Raw genomic sequence first — 23,989 nt, forward strand, 5'->3', positions numbered from 1 at the left:
AAATACTAATATATAAACCAATACATAAACCTTTTCAAATGGGAAAAAGTATAGAAATGATAGAATCTGAAATAGACCATGCAAAAAAAATGGCAAGTCAAGCAGCATCTGTGGAGTAAAACAGATTTAATGTCTCAGAAGGCTTAGCAAGAGAGAGAAAAAGGCTTTGCAAGAGAGAGAAAAACAGACTGTAACAGCTTTAAAGATATGCCAAAAGCAAAAAGTCAGCAAATATTAATAAAGTACCTTGCAGGCTGAGGTAATGGAAATTACATTACAGAAAAGTAAAATACAGTGGCTTGCAAAAGTTTTCATACCCCTTGAACTTTTCCACATTTTGTCACGTTACAACCACAAACGTAAATGTATTTTATTGGGATTTTATGTGATGCAACACAAAGTGGTGCATAATTGTGAAGTGGAAGGAAAATGATACATGGTTTTCAAATTTTTAACAAATAAAAAACTGAAAAGTGTGGCGTGCAAAAGTATTCAGCCCCCCTGAGTCAATACTTTGTAGAGCCACCTTTCGCTGCAATTACAGCTGCAAGTCTTTTGGGGTATGTCTCTACCAGCTTCGCACATCTAGAGACGGAAATTTTTGCCCATTCTTCTTTGCAAAATAGCTCAAGCTCAGTCAGATTGGGTGGAGAGCGTCTGTGAACAGCAATTTTCAAGTCTTGCCAGAGATTCTCAATTGGATTTAGGTCTGGACTTTGACTGGGCCATTCTAACACATGAATATGCTTTGATCTAAACCATTCCATTGTAGCTCTGGCTGTATGTTTAGGGTCGTTGTCCTGCTGGAAGGTGAACCTCCGCCCCAGTCTCAAGTCTTTTGCAGACTCTAACAGGTTTTCTTCCAAGATTGCCCTGTATTTGGCTCCATCCATCTTCCCATCAACTCTGACCAGCTTCCCTGTCCCTGCTGAAGAAAAGCATCCCGACAGCATGATGCTGCCACCACCATGTTTCACAGTGGGGATGGTGTGTTCAGGGTGATGTGCAGTGTTAGCTTTCCGCCACACATAGCGTTTTGCATTTAGGCCAAAAATTTCAATTTTGGTCTCATCTGACCAGAGCACGTTCCTCCACATGTTTACTGTGTCCCCCACGTGGCTTGTGGCAAACTGCAAACGGGACTTCTTATGGCTTTTTTTCAACAATGGCTTTCTTCTTGCCACTCTTCCATAAAGGCCCGATTTGTGCAGTGCACGACTAATAGTTGTCCTGTGGACAGATTCTCCCACCTGAGCTGTGGATCTCTGCATCTCCTCCAGAGTTATAGGCCTTTCTCACGGGGCGACTTGACGCAAGAGTTAACTAGAGTTTAACATCGTGGGAACCTCGTGCGATAACAGTACGGCATTCGTGAATCACCGTGGCGCTAACGGCAGGTAATCGTGTAACTTGGTCACTCGGGAGAAAATTCAAGAAAGCTTGAATTTCTCCAAGAGTGACTTGTACACTTGTGGTTGAGCATTGCAACATTATATGAATGTAGTGGCCAGTGCGATATCCGTGCGATATCCGTAATAACTCTTGCGGTTACCGTGGGAACTCCTGCGAACGGTAAACCCGGAAGCTGGACAGAGGGGACAGAAGGTGAGTAAAAAAGGTGTTCTCAATATCGCCAATGGAACATGTGTCCATCGAGGACGTCCCACCTAATTGTCATTGTTGGAGAATCTTTTTAACAGGAACACTTGCAGAGATGGCTTCCAGAAAAGCTCAAAGAAAGGGGGTAAAGCATGTCAGAAAGGTTTTTGCAATGCAGGAGAATGAGGAGGAGACGCAGCAAGAGAGACAGGTGGAGAGGCAACAGGAGATGCCACAGATAACACTGCCTGTGGGCTCCTTGGAGCAGGGAGAGGGTGAGCAAGGTGGATTTCAGATTGCCTCCCCAGTAGCCGTTGTAGGAATAGCCTCTACAGACGCTTATGTAAAGGGAAGATGGCAGAAGGTAAGGCCATATAACTTCACCAGGGAACAAGAGGGGGAACTTGTAGAATGGTACCAATTTAACGAGATTCTCTACGATAAATCCAGAGAGGATTATAGAAACAGGGAGAGAAAACGGAACCTGCTGGAGACGAAGGCTGCGGAGTATCCCGGGTGCTCATGTGAGTATATATAACGATATATTAGTTCATCAACAGGAGAACCATTTAATGTTATCCAAGATTTAAAAACATACAATGCTATAGATGTAAAAGTGCTGTTTTTGCAGTCAACTTAAACTTCTCTTATAAGTCTGTCTGTGTCCTGCAGCTGCAAAGTAAAACAGTCGCAGACAGCTTTTACACCCTCTGTGTTTGAAGTTGGAATCATGTCTCTAAGAGCCATAAAAAAAATTATGCATGAGGCAGGCAATTCTCACTTGTAATGCTTGTCTTAAAAAAGGCTATCTGTATTTACAAACTTGTGCTCAGGTATCCAAGAAGCACAAGAAATAGCACATTAAATGCGGAGGGCAGGCTCTTAAACAGGCCTCTATTTACTGTCCAGAACAGCGCGTCAATGAAAAAAACCACCATCCTGTACTCGAAACTACTTGGTATAGGCATGTCTCCAAATGAGCCAATTCAACCAAGGGAGGATAGTTATAGTGTGTGAAAAAAAGTGACATCATTTGTGCCACGTGATGAACACCACTTCACAGTCCACAATGTTCATTCAAGATTTAACGGGAAAGCTCGGGAGACGAACAAGTCACTCGCACAAATAACAGAAATGCCGAGTACCGTGGGAACTCTTTATCTACCCCCCGTTATATCGTGTGATATCGTGCTAGACCACGACCACTTCACTCTGGTTACATCTTGCGTCAAGTCGCCCCGTGAGAAAGCGCTTTTACCATGGGCCTCTTGGCTGCTTCTCTGATCAATGCTCTCCTTGCCCAGCCTGTCAGTTTAGGTGGACGGCCATGTCTTGGTAGGTTTGCAGTTGTGCCATACTCTTTCCATTTTCGGATGATGGATTGAACAGTGCTCCGTGAGATGTTCAAAGCTTGGGATATTTTTTTATAACCTAACCCTGCTTTAAACTTCTCCACAACTTTATCCCTGACCTGTCTGGTGTGTTCCTTGGGCTTCATGATGCTGTTTGTTCACTAATGTTCTCTAACAAACCTCTGAGGCCTTCACAGAACAGCTGTATTTATACTGAGATTAGATTACACACGTGGACTCTATTTACTAATTAGGTGACTTCTGAAGGCAATTGGTTGCACTGGATTTTATTTAGGGGTATCAGAGTAAAGGGGGCTGAATACTTTTGCACGCCACACTTTTCAGTTTTTTATTTGTAAAAAAATTTGAAAACCATGTATCATTTTCCTCCCACTTCACAATTATGCGCCACTTTGTGTTGGTCTATCACATAAAATCCCAATAAAATACATTTACGTTTGTGGTTGTAACGTGACAAAATGTGGAAAAGTTCAAGGGGTATGAATACTTTTGCAAGCCACTGTATATTAAACAGATACTTTATGGCTACCATCATGGAAGATGGCATAACAAACCTCCCAGAAAGAGCGAAGATCAAAAGTCCATTGAATGGGCTGCTGAAAGAAATTATAAAATATTATGGAACAAAAGGGACTGATAGCCAAGAAATTCCCTAGACCTGATGACCTACATTGCAAGGTAATGGAAGAGTTGGCTTTGGAGACTGAATATACTAGCTGTCACCTTCTAAAGTTCTGTAGACTCTAGAACAGTTCCTACAGAACAGAAGGTAGCAAAAAATAAAGCCATTATCTAAGAAGGTAGAGAGAAACCACGCAACTATAAATCAGTTAGTCTGAATGCAGGAAAAAAAATGTTATTAAGAAAGTGGGAACATGACACTTAGAAAATATTGAGTAGAATTAATGTGGACTTACAAAAGTTGAATAAACCTGTTATATTTTCTTGAGGACAAAACTAGCAGAACAACAAGAGGAAAACTAGTGCCATGGACAAAATTCTCAAACAAAATGAGAACATATAGAATTCACAGTAAGACATAGGTCTGAGGTACACACAATTGCTGGGGAAACTCAGCGGGTGCAGCAGCATCTATGGAGCGAAGGAAATAGGCGACGTTTCGGGCCGAAACCCTTCTTCAGACCGTACCTTCAGACCGGACCGTACACAGTGTGTACCTTCGATATTCCAGCATCTGCAGTTCCCTTTTGAAGACATAGGTCTGTATTGGTTAACAGATTAAAAAAAAGAGAGCAAATGGGGCATGCTCAGATTGTCTGGAAGTAACTAGCGTGATTTCAGGGGCCCATAGCTCTTCGTAATCTATGTTCATGATTATATTGATGGTACAAAACTGGTTGGTAATCAGGGCTATGAAAATGTAGAGATGATTCAAAGGGAAACATATAGACCAAGAGAATGAACGACGACAGGACAAATGTATTATTGTGGAAAAGTATGAAGGCATGAACTGTATAAGGAAAAAGCAAAGAAACTAGAGAGTTGGGGAATATTTTTTTTCCATTCAGAATAAAGGATTTATCTCTGTAAATTAATAACTATCTGGTAATTTGCCGATTATAACAAGCAATTAAGGCGGCTAATGGTGTCTTCATCACTATTTCATGAGAAAAGACATTTTACAGAGATTAAACAGAACACTGGGGAATTTGCACTTGGAATATGGAATTGGGGTCTGGCCTCCATACCTAACAGGATATACCTGCGATAAAGTTTACCAAATTAACTTCCAGAAGGGGTTAAGGATATGCAGATTGGGGCAAAGGTTATGCAAATTTGGGCTAAACCTTTTAAATTAAGAACGAGAGTTGATTCTCATAGGGCTTGAGAGGACACATATGGAGGTGTAATCTCCCTCGCCCGAGGTGTCTAGAACCATGAGTCACGTTTTCAAAATAAGGGACTAACCATCAGTACTGCCCAGAGAAGAATTTCTTCTCCTAGAGCGTAGTGAATCTTTGGAGTTTTCAACCCTTGTGATTTGTGGAAATGCAGTTGATAAGCATATTCATAGAAACATGGAAAAATAGGTGCAAGAGTAGGCCATTCGGCCCTTCGAGCCAGCACTGCCATTCAATATGATCACGCCTGATCATCTAAAATCTGTACCCCGTTCGTGCCTTTTTTCCCATATCCCTTGATTCCTTTAACCCTAAGAATTAAATCTACCTAATTCTTGAAAACATCCAGTGAATTGGCCTCCACTGCATTCTGTGGCAGAGAATTCCACAGATTCTCAACTCTCCGGATGAAAAAATGTTTCCTCATCTCAGTTCTAAATGGCCAACCCCATATTCTTAAACTGTGACCCCTGGTTCTGGACTCCCCCAACATCGGGAACATTTATCCTGCATGCCAGCTGTACCTGCATGCTTACTTTCAGTGACTGATGTACAAGCACACCCAAGTCTCGTTGCACCTCCCCTTTTCCTAATTTGACATCATTCAGATAATAATCTGCCTTCCTTTAACTGCCACCAAAGTGGATAACCTCACATTTATCCACATTATACTACATTTGCCATCTCACCCAATCTATTCATTTCTCCCTGCAGCCTCATAGCATCCTCTCGCAGCTCTCACTGCCACCCAGCTTTGTGTCATCCGCAAACTTGGAGATGTCACATTTAATTCCCTTGTCTAAATCGTTAATATAGTAAATAACTTGGGGTCCCAGCACCGAGCCTTGCGGCAGCCCACTAGTCATAGCCAGCCATTCTAAAAAAGGACCCATTAATTCCTACTCTTTGCTTCCTGTCTGCCAACCAGTTCTCTATCTATGTCAATACCCTACCTCTAATACCACGTGCTCTAATTTTGCACACTAATCTCATGTGGGACCATGACAAAGGTTTTTTGAAAGTCCAGATACACCACATCCACTGGGTCTCCCTTATCCATTCTACTTGTTACATCCTCAAAAAAATTCCAGAAGATTAGTCAAGAATGATTTCCCCTTCATAAATCCATGCTGAGTTTGACCGATCCTGCCACTGCTTTCCAATGCGCTGCTATAACATCTTTAACAATCAACTCGAGCATCTTCCCTACTACTGATGTAAGGCTAACTGGTCTATATTTCCCCGTTTTCTCTCTCCCTCCTGTTTAAAAAAAAGTGGGGTTACATTGGCTACCCTCCAGTCAACAGGAACTGATCCAGAGTAGAGAGAACAATGGAAAATGATCACCAATGCATCCACGATTTCTAGGGCCACCTCCTTGAGTACTCTGGGATGCAGACCATCAGGCCCTGGGGATTTATCTGTCTTCAGTCCCAACAGTTTACCTAATACCATTTCCTGACTGTTGTGGATTCCCTACAATTCCTCCCTCCTGCTAGTTCCTCGGTCCCCTGATATTTCTGGGAGATTGTTTGTGTCTTCCTTAGTGAAGACAGAACCAAAGTATTTGTTTAACTGTTCTGCCATTTCTTTGTTTCCCATTATTAATTCAATTAACTCTGATTGTAAGGGACCTACATTTGACTTCACTAATCTTTTCCTTTTTGCATATCTAAAGAAGCTTTTAGTCAGTTTTTATATTCCCCGCAAGTTTTCTTTCATGCTCTTTCTCCCCTCTTAATTAACCCCTTTGTCCTTCTCTGTTGAGTTCTAAATTTCTCCCAGTCCTCCGGATTGCTGCTTCCTCTGGCCAATTTATATGCCTTTTACTTGGATTTAACACTATCCTTGATTTCCCTCGTTAGCCACGGTTGAGCCGCCTACCCCGTTTTATATTTTCACCAGACAGGGATGAACAATTTTTGGAGTTCATCCATGCGGTCTTTAAATGTTTGCCATTGCATCTCCACCGTCAACCCTTTAAGCATAATTTGCCAGTCTATCCCAGCCACTTCCCATCTCATACCTTCAGAGTCTCCTTTCTTTAAGTTCAGGACCCTAGTCTCTGAATTAACCGTGTCACTCTCCCTCCTGATGTAGAATTCCACCATATTATGGTCACTGTTGCCCAAGGGGCTCTGCACAACAAGATCGCTAACTAATCCTTCCTCATTACACAATACCCAGTCTAGGATGGCTGGCCCTCTAATCGGTTCTTCTACATGTTGGTTTAAAAAACCATCCCATATACATTCCAGGAAATCCTCCTCCCCAGCGCTGCTACCAATTTGGTTGGTCCAATCTATATGTAGATTAAAGTCACCCATGATAACTGCTGTACCTTTGTTTACACGCATCCCTAATTTCCTGCTTGATGCTATCCCTAACCTCCCTACTGCTGTTTGGTGGTCTGTATACAACTCCAACTTCAAGACAGATCAATAGATTATTAGATATCAAGGAAATCAATAGATATGAGGTTGGTATAGGTAAAATATCAGCAATGATCTTATTAAATGGTAGGGCAGATACAATGGCTGCATGGCCTACTTCTTCTTATACTTATAAAATGCAACAACAATACACCTATTGAAATTGAGCTCACGCAAGAGAATGTACATGTTGAGCTGGGCAATGGAATCTAATGATATTACCGCCCCACAGCATTGATTATGTTATGGGTAGACACAAAATGCTGGAGTAACTCAGTGGGAGAGGCAGCATCTCTGGAGAGAAGGAATGGGTGTTGTTTCGGGTCGAGATCCTTCTTCAGACCCATTCAGATTGGTTATGTTATGACTGAAAACTATCAAATCACTTTCCATATGCTTTCCACATACCTCATCCATGTCTGTACTTACAGTGGATGTTATGTTTCATATTAATTTACTTCTAATTTGAGAATTAAAGCATAAAACTTAAAAAGTGCTATAGTTGAACTAATTCTTATTCTGTTTTAGTCTTTAATTGGTACTGCTGCAGTAAAAACACATTCAAATATACAGCCACACCCTCCATTTACCATTTCAATTATTGTTAAAATTCTGATAAGATACCAGAAACAATTACGGGCTATGTTGAGTTTACTGTGAAAGCAAGTAGATAGCAAAGTATTTAGTACCAAGCACTTTCATATTTTTAACACCATGAAAGTTTTGATCCCAATTATGTTTCCAATTTAATGACTATCAAGTTGTCATTCAGATTTATACAAACTATTTTTCTTGAGGAAATATTAACATTTAAAAAAATTGCCAGAGATCTGGTCTCATCTCTCTCCCACCCAAGTTAACAAAATTTCACTTATGAATGTCCAAAATTGTGCGGAGAACAATTAAAGCTTACCATCAATTGATCATCCTTGCAGATGCATCTCACCAAGTCAAAGACAAAAACTGCACTACGCCTCTGATCTACGGTAATCGTTTCAACCCTCCCCCCAATTCAAATAAATTCTGTGAGTAACAAAATAAAATAAGAATTGCTCCATTGATTCATTTTGGACATACAAATAACTAATTTGCTGGGACTCATTACAAGGCCAGTTGGGGTAGATACTATATTGAATAAATTATCTACATCATCTTTATACTAGACACTCAAATAATTAAAACTAAAATATAGTTTATAATTCTTCAAATTCCACATCTCCTTTTACAAGCATCTTTTTGGCATCAGCGGAATGGAAAATTAACTAAAACGTGTGCCATCATCACCAGTTTACACCAAGAAAAAGCTACATTTCCCAATCCCCATTACTGCAAGAGATGTACTTGAAGGCGGCATCAGTTCAAAAATCAAAACATGCCAATATTTAGTAATCAGGTTCATCCCTGGACGAGAGAACAAGGTACCACGGGCCAACCAATATAAATTGCGGTAATTTCAGATCAGGGAGAAAATTAAGTAATACCCGAAATCCACTTAATTAAACACTTTACATTTCAACATCGTAGTACGTGATTGACGCTCCGTATTCAGTCGAGTGATTTTCATGTTGTATTTTCTTAAATCATCCCACCCCACATCATTCCCATTACTTCAATACAACTTGGACATCCCCCTCCCGTCCTCCCAGCTATATTCCATACAAAAGGTCGCATTCGACCTGCCATCCCTCAAAACGTTTAATTTCTGAGGGGAAGAAAATCCGGGCGAATCAGACATATCAATTCATACATAAAATTCCTTTCCATCGTTTATTTATGTCTGCTGGTCTTCAATTTCAAATGGAAGTAGGGATTCACTGCTTCGAGCAGGCTGTTCCTCAGTGGATAAACATAAACTGTGTCAATTTCATCCAAGGCTCAGTGAGACGCCTTGGCTTTAGAATCGGTTTATTTCTGGATGTCAAGTAGCACTGAATGCAATTCCGAGGCTGATCCATGCTGCATCGAGCAACAGAGTTTAAGCATGCACGTTACACAGTAGGTATGTATGTTTGTATGGACAAACCAGATCCAGGAGTGAGCTCAACCGCCCGCCTCAACCTAACTTAACGCACAGGAAGTCCCGCCTGCAATAAACGCCAATTGGGCCATTCCCCTCAATAATATCCTAAACAACCCGCTGACGGAAACACTAATTGGACAACGGACCGTCAATCAATCCGCGACGTCAGGGGATGTCCGTTTATAAAGTTTAGTTGGCGTCAACACTAAATGCCTCAATCGGTAAGTGAGATAGGGCAGGGGTGTGTACATAAAAAACATACATCTTTAAAACCCAACCAGCGACCAGTGAAAGCTTTCAGCAGCTAATCTTGCAATGTAGTCTGCAAGTGGCAACCTCTGTCTATTTACCGGGGTGGGGAGGAAACGGGACAATCGAAGAGGGGATTGCCGTTAAATCGCAAAGGTTTGCAAGCGGGTCTTACCAAAATACGCAGTCGGTGACAGAGGAGAGAGGACAGGCGTGAGATCAACGGGCGTCTGTCCGCGCAGCAAGACTGCGGAAGCGATCAGTGTTGGTTGCCGAGGGATTCCGCCATGTTTCGCCCGCTTCACTGACACTCGCTGAACAAACAAGCTAAAAGAGACGGAGCCGAGGGAGGGAGGGAGAGCTGGCGGTTGGGCACGTGACTACCGCCCGCCAATCGGGGCGCCGGGCAGCTAAACGGCTGGTCTATTTTTAGAAACTGGCTGCTTTTTTTTCCTCTCTGGGGACGGAATCGATTTGAAAGGAGCGCGAGCCGCTGTCGTGCGCGCTCGCTCGCACCCGCACCGCGCGTCCTCATCCCAGGGTGGGTGGGTGGGGACAAGAACGCCCGCTGCTCGGCATTTATGCCCAGCTTCAAGTCCGATCATTCCGATTTAATAGTTTGCTTTTTTGGATTTTTAAGAAATGTTTGCAGAATTTTGTTTGCACCAAAACCTTATTTTATTCTAAGGAAAGGCGGAGCAATGATTATTACGCTTCCTCATCCTGCTTTGGAAAGGTTTACAACGACCCCCATTCCATAAAACGAAAACAATCCTTAATTTTTTAGTATTCGATTAATGAAAATAATAGTAAATGCTAGAAAAAGTGTATACTATAATCACGAGATGTTGCAGACTATCCCCGGAGAACTGGGTTAATCCAGTATTAAATTCGCATACAATTTATTAACTCACTTTCCTCTTTCAGTTTATCTCCGCCCTTATGGAATTTTATCTACATCTTATTTTGTATTAATCGCGCCTTTTGGAAGTGTTTTTTGTTTCTCTCAATTTTGTACCTACTCCAGAAGCTAAATTAATTTTCATATCGTTATTGCACCAACAATACGCTGTTGTTAGTCGAGGCTTGCAGAGTGGAAATGTATCGGGGCTAAAAGGGATGCAAAGAGTTTGTTTGGGTTGCTGTGTTACTGTGCAAAACGTGCTCCCAATGAAGTTACAGTGAATGCAGCGTATTTTGGCCTTTAGCAAGGACAGTTTGTGTCCCCTTCTACGTCCTAAACTGAAATTATTCATGTTTGGGTGTAGTTAATACATCGCTCGCATCCCGTGGATGTTCGGCGAGTGCCCCCTGTGGCTTCGAAAATCATTGCATTACGATCCATAGAAACTTGTAGGAAAATAGTACACACCCGACTGTCGATTTAAGAACTTCGATTTAGTAGAATAATTAATATAACGCCCAGTGTTAATTTGTCGAATATTGCGATTTTTTTTTTTACAAGACGAGGTGTACGGGGACACAGTTTATGAACTGGGATTTGGGATCCTTCACGAATTTACATATTGGTATTGGAATTTCACCATGGCAACTGGAAATTTAAATCATTAAATCTGAAACGGTAACCGTAAAATACTAGATTGTTCTAAAATGCATCTAGTTCACAAATTTACTTTGGGACGCAAAACTGCAAATGCTCAGTCGATCTGGAATATACATGAATGATTTTAAAAAAAACTGCAGATGCTGGGAATGTGAAATGAAAACAAAGCAGCTGAAAAACTCGGCAGGTCAGGCGATATTTGTTTCGGGTCCAATGCCCTTCATCAGAACTGAGAAAGAGAAACCAAGATGGTATGTGAACCCAGACGCACAAATATGTTTGACTGTCATCTATGTTTAGGGGCAATGAGTCTGAACACGGAATACCAGCGCTGAATAAATAAGTCTACATAAATGCATTTATTGTTGGTTAATCACATAATTATTATAGCAGGGATGGAGGCCTTTAGGCCTTTTGTTGTTAGGGCAACCCAGCTAGTCCCATTCCGCTGGGCTCTGCAGCCCTACAAATTCTATCTTTTCACACTGCTACGCATGGTAATATATTTCAGATCCTAAACACTCACTGTATAAAACCAAAAATCTTCATGTACCTTTTGTTTATTTTGCCAATCACTTTAATTCCATATACAGCTATGACCTGATAGTTATTTCTGGAATTTTCTTTCTTTTCAGATTTCTAGCAATTTCAGTGTTGTATCTCACAGTTTCAAAAAAAACATTCTCGTGTGTTCTTCAGATGGATCAGCCATACTAACAAGCATGTGTCATTTGGCATCTCTTGCTTTTTACCCGACAACTGACTTGACTTTCTCACTCCCCATCCCCCTTGTCCTCACCTTCCACCCTACCAGACATCACATACAACAAATAATCCTCCGACATTTTTGCCACCTCCAACGTGATCCCACCACTTGCCACATCTTCCCATCTCCTTCTTTCCGCAGAATATCAGAGTGATGGCAGAGCAAAGTATGGAGGAGAGAAGGAATTGCCCAAGATCCAAAGCATACCACCTCATCTGTGAAACACGGTGGTGGGGGTGTTATGACCTGGGCACTGTATTGACATGCAATGTGCCCTCTAATTTTTAGTAGTTCGTGTGCTCAGAAATCTTGTGTTGTGCAATTTTTTATGCTGTTACATATGTGCGTGCGCACTGAATTCTTGTGCAAATATATGACCTCATGAGCTTTTGGTGTAGCAGTTTTATCTATTTCGTTAAGCCATTCAACTTTAAACCAGCTTTCAGTTCATTTGCGATTCACACCCTTTGCATCCTTTGAATTTGACATGGTGAATCAAAATTTCTTTCAATAAAAACTCAATAAGCCAGCTACAGAATTTGAAATGGATCGTCGTAAACTGTACAATAAAGTCAATATGATTATGAGATTTTTACAAAAAAGTATAAATTATATACTATAATACTGTATAATTATTGATTACTACATTTTAAGTAACATTGTAGTGTCTATGACATAGACTCTTGAATGCTTTTGTTTTTCAAATGAAACAGTTCTTTATTTTAACACTGACAAATACTCCCCCTCCTCCTCCTCTCCCCTCTCTCCTCCACCATTCCCCCATCTCTCCTCCCCTCCCCCTCTCTCCTTCCATTTCCCCATTCCCTCTCCACCTCTCTCTCCTTTTCCCCCATCCCCTCCCTCTCCCACCTTTCCAAGGACCAGTCCCGTCCATTTACCGCTGGGTTCCTGCCAGCAGCGCCGCCATCTTTGAGGAAGGCTGCCCTGGCCAAAGATCATGGCCCTGGCCCTCCTCCGAGTGAAGATGCGGCGCCCACGGACCGGATGCGGCTCCCGTGGACTGGATTTCTCTGATGCGGCTATCCCCGGCAAAGATGCTAGAGCAAATCTTTGGTCCCCGGTGCCGGATCTGTCCGCGAATTTTAAATTCAGAAAAAAAAGTCTCCGCTAAAAAATAGCGATGTCATCTTTGGCAGTCGCTGCCTCCAAAAAGGCTGCCAACATCATCAACGACCCACACCATCCTGGCCGCACATCTCTCCGTTGCCATCGGGAAGAAGGTACAGGAGCCTGAAATCTAACATCCAGGTTCAGGAACAGCCACTTCCCCACAGCCATCAGGCTATTAAACACGACATCAAGCTCTGAACAATAACAGTCTATTATTACTATTGCTCTTTATCTGTTTATTTATTGTGTATATATGATCTATAGACACACTGAACTTGATATTGTAATATGTTTACATACTCTGTTGTGCTGCAGCAAGTAAGAATTTCATTGTCCTATCTGGGACACATGACAATAAAATTCTTGATTCTTGACAAAGACCCATCATTTATTTATTTGCCTCTGTACTCCACAGTTTGAGACTTGTAATAGAAAAAATCACATGTTGTTAAAGTGCACTTTGTCAGATTTTAATAAAGGCCATTTTTATACATTTTGGTTTCACCATGTAGAAATTACAGCAGTGTTTATACATAGTCCCCCCATTTCAGGGCACCATAATGTTTGGGACGCATGTAAATGAAAGTCATGTTTAGTATTTTGTGTCCTTTGCATGCAATGACTGCTTGAAGTCTGCGATTCATGGACATCACCAGTTATTTGGTGTCTTCTCTGGTGATGCTCTGCCAGGCCTGTATTGCAGCCATCTTTAGCTGATGCTTGACCATTTTTTAGGTTTGAAAAATGCCTTTGTTGATTTAGCAGTATGTTTGGGATTGTTGTCTTGCTGTGGAATGAACAGCCGGCCAATGAATTTTGAGGCATTTGGGTCTTTGTCCCAAACATTATGGAGGGCACTGTATGTGAAACTCTGTGAAGCTGTAAAAGAACATCATGCCATCAGGTCACGAATTCAACAATGACTTACATTTATACAGCACCTTTGATATGATTGTACCAGCCATTACCACAAACAAGATCCGATCCTGGTGAAATTGCAGCATTGGATAATATGTTCTGCACAAAGCTGAGCAATTCTACAGCCAGCAGATCAGATCAAAGATCTTTAGCCCTGACCCATGTAATCATGAATGGCAGTCGATATTTGGAAAATTAACAGGTGGATGCAAAGTTGTACTTTTATTACCAACCAGTAACAGATAATTGTTTAAACACGTATCCTATAGGATGGTACACAAAATTGCTGGAGGAACTCAGCGGGTGCAGCAGCATCTATAGCATCACTTACATCACAAAATAAGCAAAACATCAGTGAGTATCTGCTTAATAATGAAAAAGTAAATTAGAAATGATCTGACAATTAAATTTCAATATTATAAACAAATGGTCTGGTGTTCTGCGATCATGTGCTACAACCTTGTTGGTGAGTAGACAAAGTAGTGGAATAAGGTAATATAGAGATAGTACAAGATGATCTTTGCCATCTTTTCGAGGCTGCCATGACAAAACTCGTCATTTCATATACAAATAGCACCAACCTCGCTGCATGAGACTTCTAAAGTCATGCTTTTCTTGCTTATTTACGCCACACAAAATATCTCTGGAATGGACAGATATTCTTATGCTCAACATTATGGTCACATTTCACAGACATCTACATTCCAATGTCATTTGCAAAAAAAAAGATCTATATATTAATTTTACTTCGGAGTCACGTGAGTGACTACGTGAAGACCCCGCCAGCACGCATGCGCAACATAGCGTCTCACATAGTGCAACAGCGACGGGCGGGGGAACGAGCTCTCCCGCAATAGAGTTTAAAACGGGACCTCCAGGTAAGTAAAACTTATTCTGAGGTCGTTTTTCGTCAAAACCCTTGTTGTTCTCTGTGTTATAGAAAACAAATGGACAAGGGCAGAAAACCAAAGAAGGTCGCACCCCGTCCGACTGTGATGGCCCAGGAGGGTTCCAGCAGTGGGGGGCGACCGGCGGCACCTCACCGGCGGCAGTCACCGACGCAATTTGTGCTGAGCCAAGCCCAACGCCGCAAGCTGCTCAGCTCGAACCACCGCAGCGGGTTGGAGGCAAGGCAAAGCAGAAGTCGGCAGACTCCGATGAGTCCGGTCAGATAGACACGCTGCCTGAGAACGGCAAAGGTGACCGTTTGTCCCGCATGGAGCGGTTGATGGAGCAGATGCTCCAGCGGGACTTGCTCCGGGAGATGGGGCAAGCCCGCCATGGGAGTGCATGCACACCCACAACAGTGCAATACCCGGCACTGTCCATTGCATCTCCCTCGACAGAAGGGAGCGTTGGTGGCCAGGGCTGGGCTGGTCAAGAAGTGGGGTCCATGGCTGAAGACAACAGCAATATGCTGGGGGTGCAGGAACAGGAAGAGCTGCTGGGAGTGGTCAACCGCTACGCGGTAACACCACGAGCGGGACAGCCGTTGCAATCAAAATTGGCGGCCAGTATTGACTACCTGTCCTTCAACTCACTACAAGAACAGGTAGTAAATGAGGCTTTGGACAGATACACGCCCCCGGAGAACTGCATCTCACTCAATGTACCGGCCGTTAACAGCCAAATCTGGGGGTACATTGGGTTGGGCATACGAACCCACGAGGTGAAGCTCCAAAAAATCCTGAAGCTCCTGATGTCAGCTATTACATCTTATGCTCGTTCCGTGGATGGGGTCGAAATGACCAACAACCAGCAGGACACTCTGGCTCTACTGTGCAACACACAGTACGAGATAAATAGCCTGCGGAAGGATGCCATCAGACCTGCCCTAAATCCTAAATTTGCAGGGTTGTGCAAATCTGCGACCTCACAACCTCAAATCCTGCTATTTGGAAAGGACCTGTCGAAACAGGTTAAAGATCTGGATGAGGAGTCGAAAGCGCTTGGACTCATGAGGGCAGGCCTAGGAACGAGCAAAGCCACACAACCCAGACGGCAGCACCCCTATGCAGCCACCAGCAGGCGTCAACATCAGGGTGCTGGTGAAAGCATAGGGCTCGCATATCATCCCCAGAGGTCTTTTTTAGGCCAGGGCCCAGAGCGGACCCCATGGAAGATGCGCCAACCCCACACAGCAACACCTCGACCGACAAAGAAACAGAAACCCTGGAAATGAACGCTCTACCGGTAACCATGGAGGTAGGTGGGTCTGGTTCCTTCCAGAACATAAAAGGTGCAGGGCCTGTACTAACGGGGAAGGTTACACCTGTTTTTGGAAGCATGGAGGACTATCACTCTTGATAATTATATACTACAAAGTATTCAGGGATACAAAATTGAATTCATCCAAAAAAGTATGCCACCAGTTCAGCATGTACCCCACAGGGAGTTTACACTCTCACAAAAAGAAAATACGAGGGACAGGCAGAACTGGTGAGATTACATACAAAAGTAGTCATAGAAAAAACGGAACATGACTCTTTGGAATTTGTATCAAATATCTTTACAAAAACCAAGAAAGATGGTGGATGTCGCATCATCGTTGACTTGACGACACTGAATACTTTTGTCAAGTATATACATTTCAAAATGGAAACATTTGTTACTGCCAAACAATTGATTTCCAGAGGATACTTCATGGCATGCATCGATTTAAAAGATGCATACTATTCAGTACCCATTCATAAGGATCATCGTAGATAAGTAAAGTTTAACTGGATGGGGCAACTATGGCAGTATAAAGCGTTGCCAAATGGGCTAACATCAGCCCCAAGACTATTTACCAAGATATTAAATATTGCCTTGGCAATACTAAGAAAACAAAAACATATTATCATGGCATATCTTGATGATATTTTGATAGTGGGCAAAACCCTGGAATTAGCTAAATCAGCAGTATTAGCTACCAAACATTTGTTTGAAACTCTGGGGTTTGTTATACAGTACATCCAGATAAATCTAAGTTGACACCATCCACAACTATGGACTATCTGGGATTCACAATTAACTCAGTCCACATGTCTGTAACGTTGCCAAAAGAAAAAGCAGCAGAATTGGTGCAAGCCTGCAACAAATTGATGGTTACCAACCAAACAACTATTCGACAGGTGGCAAGAGTAATTGGGAAATGAGTAGCAGCATTTCCAGCTACTCAGCTTGGACCTTTGCATTACCAAAACTTACAAAGAGCAAAGGTGGAAGCGCTAAAACAACATGCAGGTCATTTTGATCGACCCATGAAATTACCAACTAAAGCAATTTCAGAGTTACAATGGTGGAGAGTAAACATTTGGCATAGTTCCAGCCCCATCATTATCAGTAACCGATACAAACGTATGCCAGTGCTCAAGGCTGGGGAGCAACTAACACTATATCTAGTACTGGTGGTAGATGGAACATACAAGAATCATCACTACTACAGACACTGGGTATAAATTATTTAGAAATGTTGGGTGCGTTTTATGGGCTAAAAACTTACTGTTCAGCTATGCACCATTTGCATGTCCGCCTACAAATTGACAATACCACAGTGGTGGCTTATATTAACCATATGGGCGGAATAAAATCAATATCGTGTGACAATTTGGTCAACACAATCTGGCAATGGTGTGTTGACAGACATATTTGGCTATCAGCAACTTACCTACCAGGTAAGCTTAATACAGTGGCAGACACCAGGTCACGAAAATTCAACGACAACACCGAATGGATGTTGAACTCCAAAGTATTTGCTGATATTACAAAGCAATATGGAACACCAGATATCGATCTCTTCGCATCCCGACTGAATCACCAGTTATCAACATATGTCGCTTGGGAACCAGACCCGGAGGCAGCAGCGATGGACGCGTTCTCTCTGAATTGGGGAAAATTGTTTTTTCTATGCTTTTCCCCCCCCCCTTCTGCCTCATCAGTCGGGTCCTACGCAAAATACAAATGGACTCTGCTTCAGGTATTTTGGTAGTACCCGACTGGCCTACACAGCCATGGTTCCTTGTGGTCCTTGACATGGTCACTGAACCACTTATGACCATTCCCAGAAGACCAGATCTGTTGGTCCACCCTGTTATGGGCGAGAGTCACCCGTGCCATGACAGGATAAATCTGTTGGGTTGCAGAATTTAAAAAGGCCACTATTGGATCTGGGACTATCAAACAGGACCATGGACATGATGACGGTAGCTTACCAACAATCAACCAAGAAACAGTACCTCTCCAGCATCCGGAAGTGGGAAGCGTACTACTCGAGGACAGGGGTAACATATAGAACAGCTACAATAACGAACGTCCTGGAGTTCCTATCCAGCCTTCACTTCGATGAAGGGCTGAGTTACAGCACAATTAATAATGCTAGGAGTGCTCTGTCAGCCTATCTATGGCAGGCACCAGGACAGCAGTCCATAGGATCACATCCACTGGTGGCCAAACTAATGAAAGGTATTTTTAATACCAACCCCTAGACCAAGGTATACCCAGATCTGGGACGCCAGTGTCGTCCTTTCATTACTAAGGGGTTGGTCACCAGCCAGATCCCTGACTCTGGAACAGCTCACTCTGAAAACTGTAATGCTGATGGCTTTGGTCTCAGTCCAAAGGGTCCAGACCCTAAACTATCTAAGACTGGACAATATGGTCACATCAGCTGACCAAATTACATTCAAAATCTGAGAGCTGGTCAAGCAGAGCAGACCGGGAACTTCAGGACTGACGATGGAATTCTGGGCGTACCCACCTGACCCCCGTTTATGTGTCATGTCACATCTGCTGCTATACCTTAGCACAACTAAAGCATTCAGAGGGAGCGAAAAGGCACTATGGGTCAGCTTCAAAAAGCCACATGGTCGGGTGTCGGTACAAACCATCTCCAGATGGCTCAGACAGGTATTGGGAGCTGCTGGGGTGGATACTGACATTTTAAAATCTCACTCCACCAGGGCAGCAGCAACATCGGCGGCCAAGAATATGGAAGTACCAATGGACCATATCCTGGCAACAGCGGGATGGTCCACGGAAAGGACTTTCCAAATATTTTATAACAAGCCGATTGCCAAACCTGCACTGTTTGCAGAAAGGATTTTAAGTTCTGCAAATATATAATTTAAGCTCGGGGGAGCGTTATTTTCTTTGTTTAAAAATAAATATTGTTATTGTTTTTAAAAAATGGATTCATGTTTAATTAAGATAACATACTTCCTCCCTTGGATGACTTCGGCAGTGACACAGCTTGAAATCACACAGCTTTATAATTTTCATGTAGCCACTCACGCGACTCCGAAGTAAAATAGTGAGATTAAACGGGAATTTACCAGTTTGAAGTTTGATCTTTATTTTATGAGGAGTTACGATGAGGGATTACGTGCCCTCCGCTCCCGCCCTCAATTATACAGGTCAACTGGTATCCTAGTTCTTATCTTTACTATGTTTATTTCAATTACTATTTCTGTGATTCCACACCGCTGCTTTGAAGAATGTCGCACATGCGTGCTGGCGGGGTCTTCACGTAATCCCTCATCGTAACTCCTCATAAAATAAAGATCAAACTTCAAACTGGTAAGTTCTCGTTTAATCTTACTATTTTTAATTATTTGCAGGCTTTGTACAGAGTTATTCCAGAAAACAATTAATATTAGCCATACCAAACACTTGCTGAATGGATTGAAACAACAAATAACATTGTTTATGCAATGAATAATTACACCAAGCATTAGCAGCAATTTATTGAATGAAGCAGTTTGATAGGCAAAACCATAATTTTAGTTCCTTTGTAAGTCTTTAACATTCATCTGGAAATGTAGCCACATAATCTCTATTAGTTTCTGTCTCTCTTGGAAATATGGGTCTTGCTCAATTGCCCGGTATAGCCGTCACATTCCTTTAGAAGTTCCATATCTGTATGTAATCCTTTGAAATAAAGTCTGTGGTTTAAGAAAACAGGATGATATAATGTACTTTGATACAATAGGGAAGGAGGTAATGTGGGTTTTAACCAGTAATAATTAGAAAAAGACACTTTAGCAGTTGGAAAAAAAAGACAGAAAATATTAAGATAGAAACCAGTGAACAGATAGATACCTAACTAATTTCCCTGTACAAATGCTCTCCTCCATTAGCAGAACTTGTCCTCACCCTCAACAATTTCTCTTTCGACTTTTCTCACTTTCTCCTAGTTTAGATGTAGCCATGGGCAATAGCATGGACCCCAGCTATGCGTGCCTTTTTGTTGGTTACGTCGAACAGTCCTTGTTCCAGGCATACACTGGCCCTATCCCTCAACTCTACCTCCGCTACATCGGCAACTGCTTTGCGGCTGCCTCCTGCACCCGTGCAGAACTCGTGGAATTCATTAACTTCACCAATAACTTCCACCCTGCCTTCAAATTCACCTGGATTATCTAACACTTATTTTCCCTTTCTTGATCTCTCTTTCTCCATCAGAGGAGATAAATTATCGATTGATATCTGATACAAACTTACCGACTCCCACAGTTATCTTGACTACACTTCCTCCCACCCTGCCTCTTGCAAAAATGCTGTACCCTACTCTCAATTCCTCCATCTCAGTCTCCGTCATCTGTTCCCAAGGGGTGAGGCTTTTCATACAAAGACATCTGAGATGTCCTCATTCTAAAGTGAATGTGGTTTCCCCCCCAGCTGTCATCGATGGATCCCTCACCCACGCCTCTTCTGTGTCCTGTAGTTCTGCTCAAGCTCCCTCACCCCTCGATGCAACAAGGACAGACTTCACCTGGTCCTCACCTTTAACCCCACCATCCTCTGCATCCAACACATCATACTCCGTCATTTCCGTCACCATGATCCAACCACTAATCACATCTTCCCATTTCCACCCTTTTCCTCCTTCCGCAAAGACTGCTCCCTCTGAAAACCCTTGGTTCTTTCATCCCTTCCTTCCCACCCATACCACTCCCTCCCCAGGTACTTTCCCCTGCAACCGCAGGAGATGTAGCACCTGTCATTATACTTCCTCTCTCGACTCCATCCAGGGTCCCCAGCAGTCCTTCCAGGTGAGACAGAGATTTACATACACTTCCTCTAAAATCATCTACCGAATCCGGTGTTCTTGATGTGGCCTCATGTACATCGACGAGACCAATTGTAGATTTGTCAAACGTTTTGCCGGATACTTGCACTCGGTTTGCCAAGGCCTTCTGGATCTCCCAGTTGCTAACGACTTTAACGTTCTTTCCCATTCACATACTTACCTTTCTGTCCTGGGCCTCCTCCATTGCTCGACTGAGGCCACACGCAAATTGGAGCAAAACACACCATATTTCACCTGGGTAGCTTCCAACCCAATGGTGTGAACATTGAATTTTCAATTTTTCGGTAACTTCTTCAAACACCTCCCTTTCCCCTCTCCTTTCTCTATCCCCCAACACTTACCTCCCCCTCCCCTCCCTACATTTCCCCCCCACTCTTCCCCGAAGACTTGGTTGACCATGCACGTTCCCCCACCCTTTCCTCCACAAAAAGTCCATTAACCAGCTTCACAGTTTGCTACTATGTATCCCTCTTGGGCTCATTCCTGTCTATCCAACATTCGGCCTATCAGAGAACCTCCTCACCTGACGTCATCTGTTGCGGCCCTGATTTATCCAGTTTTTTTTTTTCGCTTGCAGTTTTTTATCCCTGCTCCCTATTATAAAGTCAAAGTCAAAGTATCCTTTATTGTCATTCAGACCTTTCGGTCTGAACGAAATCTTGTTGCCTTGCAGTCATACATATAATAAAATATCAAAACACACAATAAACACAAATTTAACATCCACCATAGTGAGTTCACCAGACACCTCCTCACTGTGATGGAAGGCAAAAGTCTTAAAGTCTTTGTCTCTTCCCTCCTTGCTCTCCCTCTGCGCTGAGGCGATCCAGGCCTCCGATGTTGTAACCCCACCGGGTGATGGTAAGTAAGTCCCGCGGCTCAACCGTGCTCCGCGAACGGGCCGGTTCAAACTCCGTGGCCCGGGGTGGTCAAAGCTGCCGCCCTCCAGTCCAGCGGACGAAGCTGTTACTACAGCTTTTTGTGTCTATCTTTGGTTTAAATCAGCATCTGCAGTTCCTTCCTACACATACTACATTTATTACCTACTTTTAGTGTCTATCTTTGGTATAAACCAGCATCTGCAGTTAATTTAAGATAGAAACCAAATTACTTTGGAGTGAAACAAAACATTTAAAAAAATTAATGACACTAATAAGGATAATCTACAGACTGTCCAAAAGGAGGAGGGACAAATAGGAAAGTCAATCTATGAAAAAGTTTAAAGACGTGGAACGGTAATCAAAAAAATGATTCAACCAGCTACAATAAGCGGGGTCAAGGAAAGAGCATTCACGTCGCGGCCCTGTTTCCACCAATCTTTTCACCACCACACATAGAAGCGCAAGGCAGACACCATTGTATGCAGATACCAAGAAGTGTGTTCAGCTCTGGCTGAACAACTTCTAATCTTGTGTGTGGATTTGATAAGAAGAAGAAGCTACAATAAGCGAGTTCGGTAATCCGACTGCACATGCCCAGGTCATAGGTCACTCGAGAAAATCATTCTCGACAGCTGAGCTGCTGCGTGTATACAGACCTGCCTTTCATCCGTAGTCAGGATTTAACCGGGTATCTGGCGCTGCAAGCGCTGTTGAATTGCTATTGGAGTTAGCAACACTATTTCTCCCTTCTCCACTGGTCCATGCAGAAATCTCAGCAGTGACAATCTAATGAGTCATGGTCCGGTCCCCCTCAGCCTGGGTGTAAGGGTTCCATTCTCACTCGGGCTGCCCTCCCAGGTTATACAGGGTTATTATACAGGGGCGAACCATGCACCCCTCTCCTGCATAACCCCAGGAGACAGATTTGTGAGGGGAGTCTCACTACAATCCCCGTCCTCTCCCAAGTATCCCATCCCTGTCGGGGGGCACCCGGAGATGTCTAGGGTGACCATGGACTGACGGGACACTGGCCCGGAGCAGTGGCAGCCCCAGGCTTACGGCAGCGCTGAGAAGAAGCACTAACTTCAGCTCAACTCTGCTCCAACTCCCGAGGAACCCAATCCCCGACAGGCTGGGGACTGCCAACTTCACCTCTTGCCTTATCCAGTGACTGTTGGTTAACCCCCTCGGTGCCAGCGAGAACCAAGCACCAGTCATCAACGGGGATACACACAAAATGCTGCAGTAACTCAGCGGGTCAGGCAACATCTCCGGAGAAGGGTCTCGATCCGAAACGTCACCTATTCCTTTTCTCCAAAGATGCTGCCTGTACTGCTGAGTTACTCTAGCATTTTGTGTGTATCCCCGTTCGGGGATGTAGGCCAACAATTGAAGGAAATCTAGAGGACATGCACACAAATCGCATAAAATTCTGATGCATGTTACAAAGCCATTAGGCGGGAAAGGGATTGTCGACATTTTGGGTGAAAACCCAACATCAGGATAAATAAGGTACACAAAATTGCTGGAGGAACTCAGCGGGTGCAGCAGCATCTATGGAGCGAAGGAAATAGGCGACGTTTCGGGCCGAAACCCTTCTTCAGACTGATGGGGGGTGGGGAAAGAAAGAAGGAAAAAGGGAAGAGGAGGAGCCGGAGGGCGGGCGGATGGGAGGGTGGGAGGAGACAGCTAGAGGGTGAAGGAAGGGGAGGGGACAGCACAGGCTAGCCAAATTGGGGGAATTCAATGTTGATGCCATAAGGGCGCAAGGACCCCAAACGGAATATGAGGTGCTGTTCCTCCAATTTCCGCTGTTGCTCACTCTGGCAATGGAGGAGACCCAGGACAGAGAGGTCGGATTGGGAATGGGAGGGGGAGTTGAAGTGCTGAGCCACCGGGAGGTCATGTAGGTTAAGGCGGACTGAGCGGAGGTGTTCGGCGAAACGGTCGCCCAACCTACGCTTGGTCTCACCGATGTAAATTAGCTGACATCTAGAGCAGCGGATGCAGTAGATGAGGTTGGAGGAGATACAGGTGAACCTTTGTCGCACCTGGAACGACTGCTTGGGACCTTGAATGGAGTCGAGGGGGGAGGTGAAGGGACAGGTGTTGCATTTCTTGCGGT

General features: G+C 43.4%; 1 protein-coding gene across 3 annotated transcripts in view; it reads right to left on the minus strand.

Annotated features, from left to right (window-relative positions):
* Positions 1–10,080, minus strand: part of hdac4 (histone deacetylase 4) — a 382,917-nt gene extending 372,837 nt beyond the window's left edge. Inside the window, exon 1 of one of the 3 annotated variants that reach the window (XM_033024530.1) lies at positions 9,711–10,080. The gene's annotated coding sequence lies outside the window, so the exon portion shown is untranslated. The remainder of the gene's footprint in view (positions 1–9,710) is intronic. The other 2 variants (XM_033024529.1, XM_033024526.1) reach the window with 2 other exon arrangements.
* Between the last annotated feature and the right edge of the window lie 13,909 nt (positions 10,081–23,989).

This window comes from Amblyraja radiata, chromosome 7, assembly GCF_010909765.2.
Source record: "Amblyraja radiata isolate CabotCenter1 chromosome 7, sAmbRad1.1.pri, whole genome shotgun sequence".
Classification (NCBI taxonomy): domain Eukaryota; kingdom Metazoa; phylum Chordata; class Chondrichthyes; order Rajiformes; family Rajidae; genus Amblyraja; species Amblyraja radiata.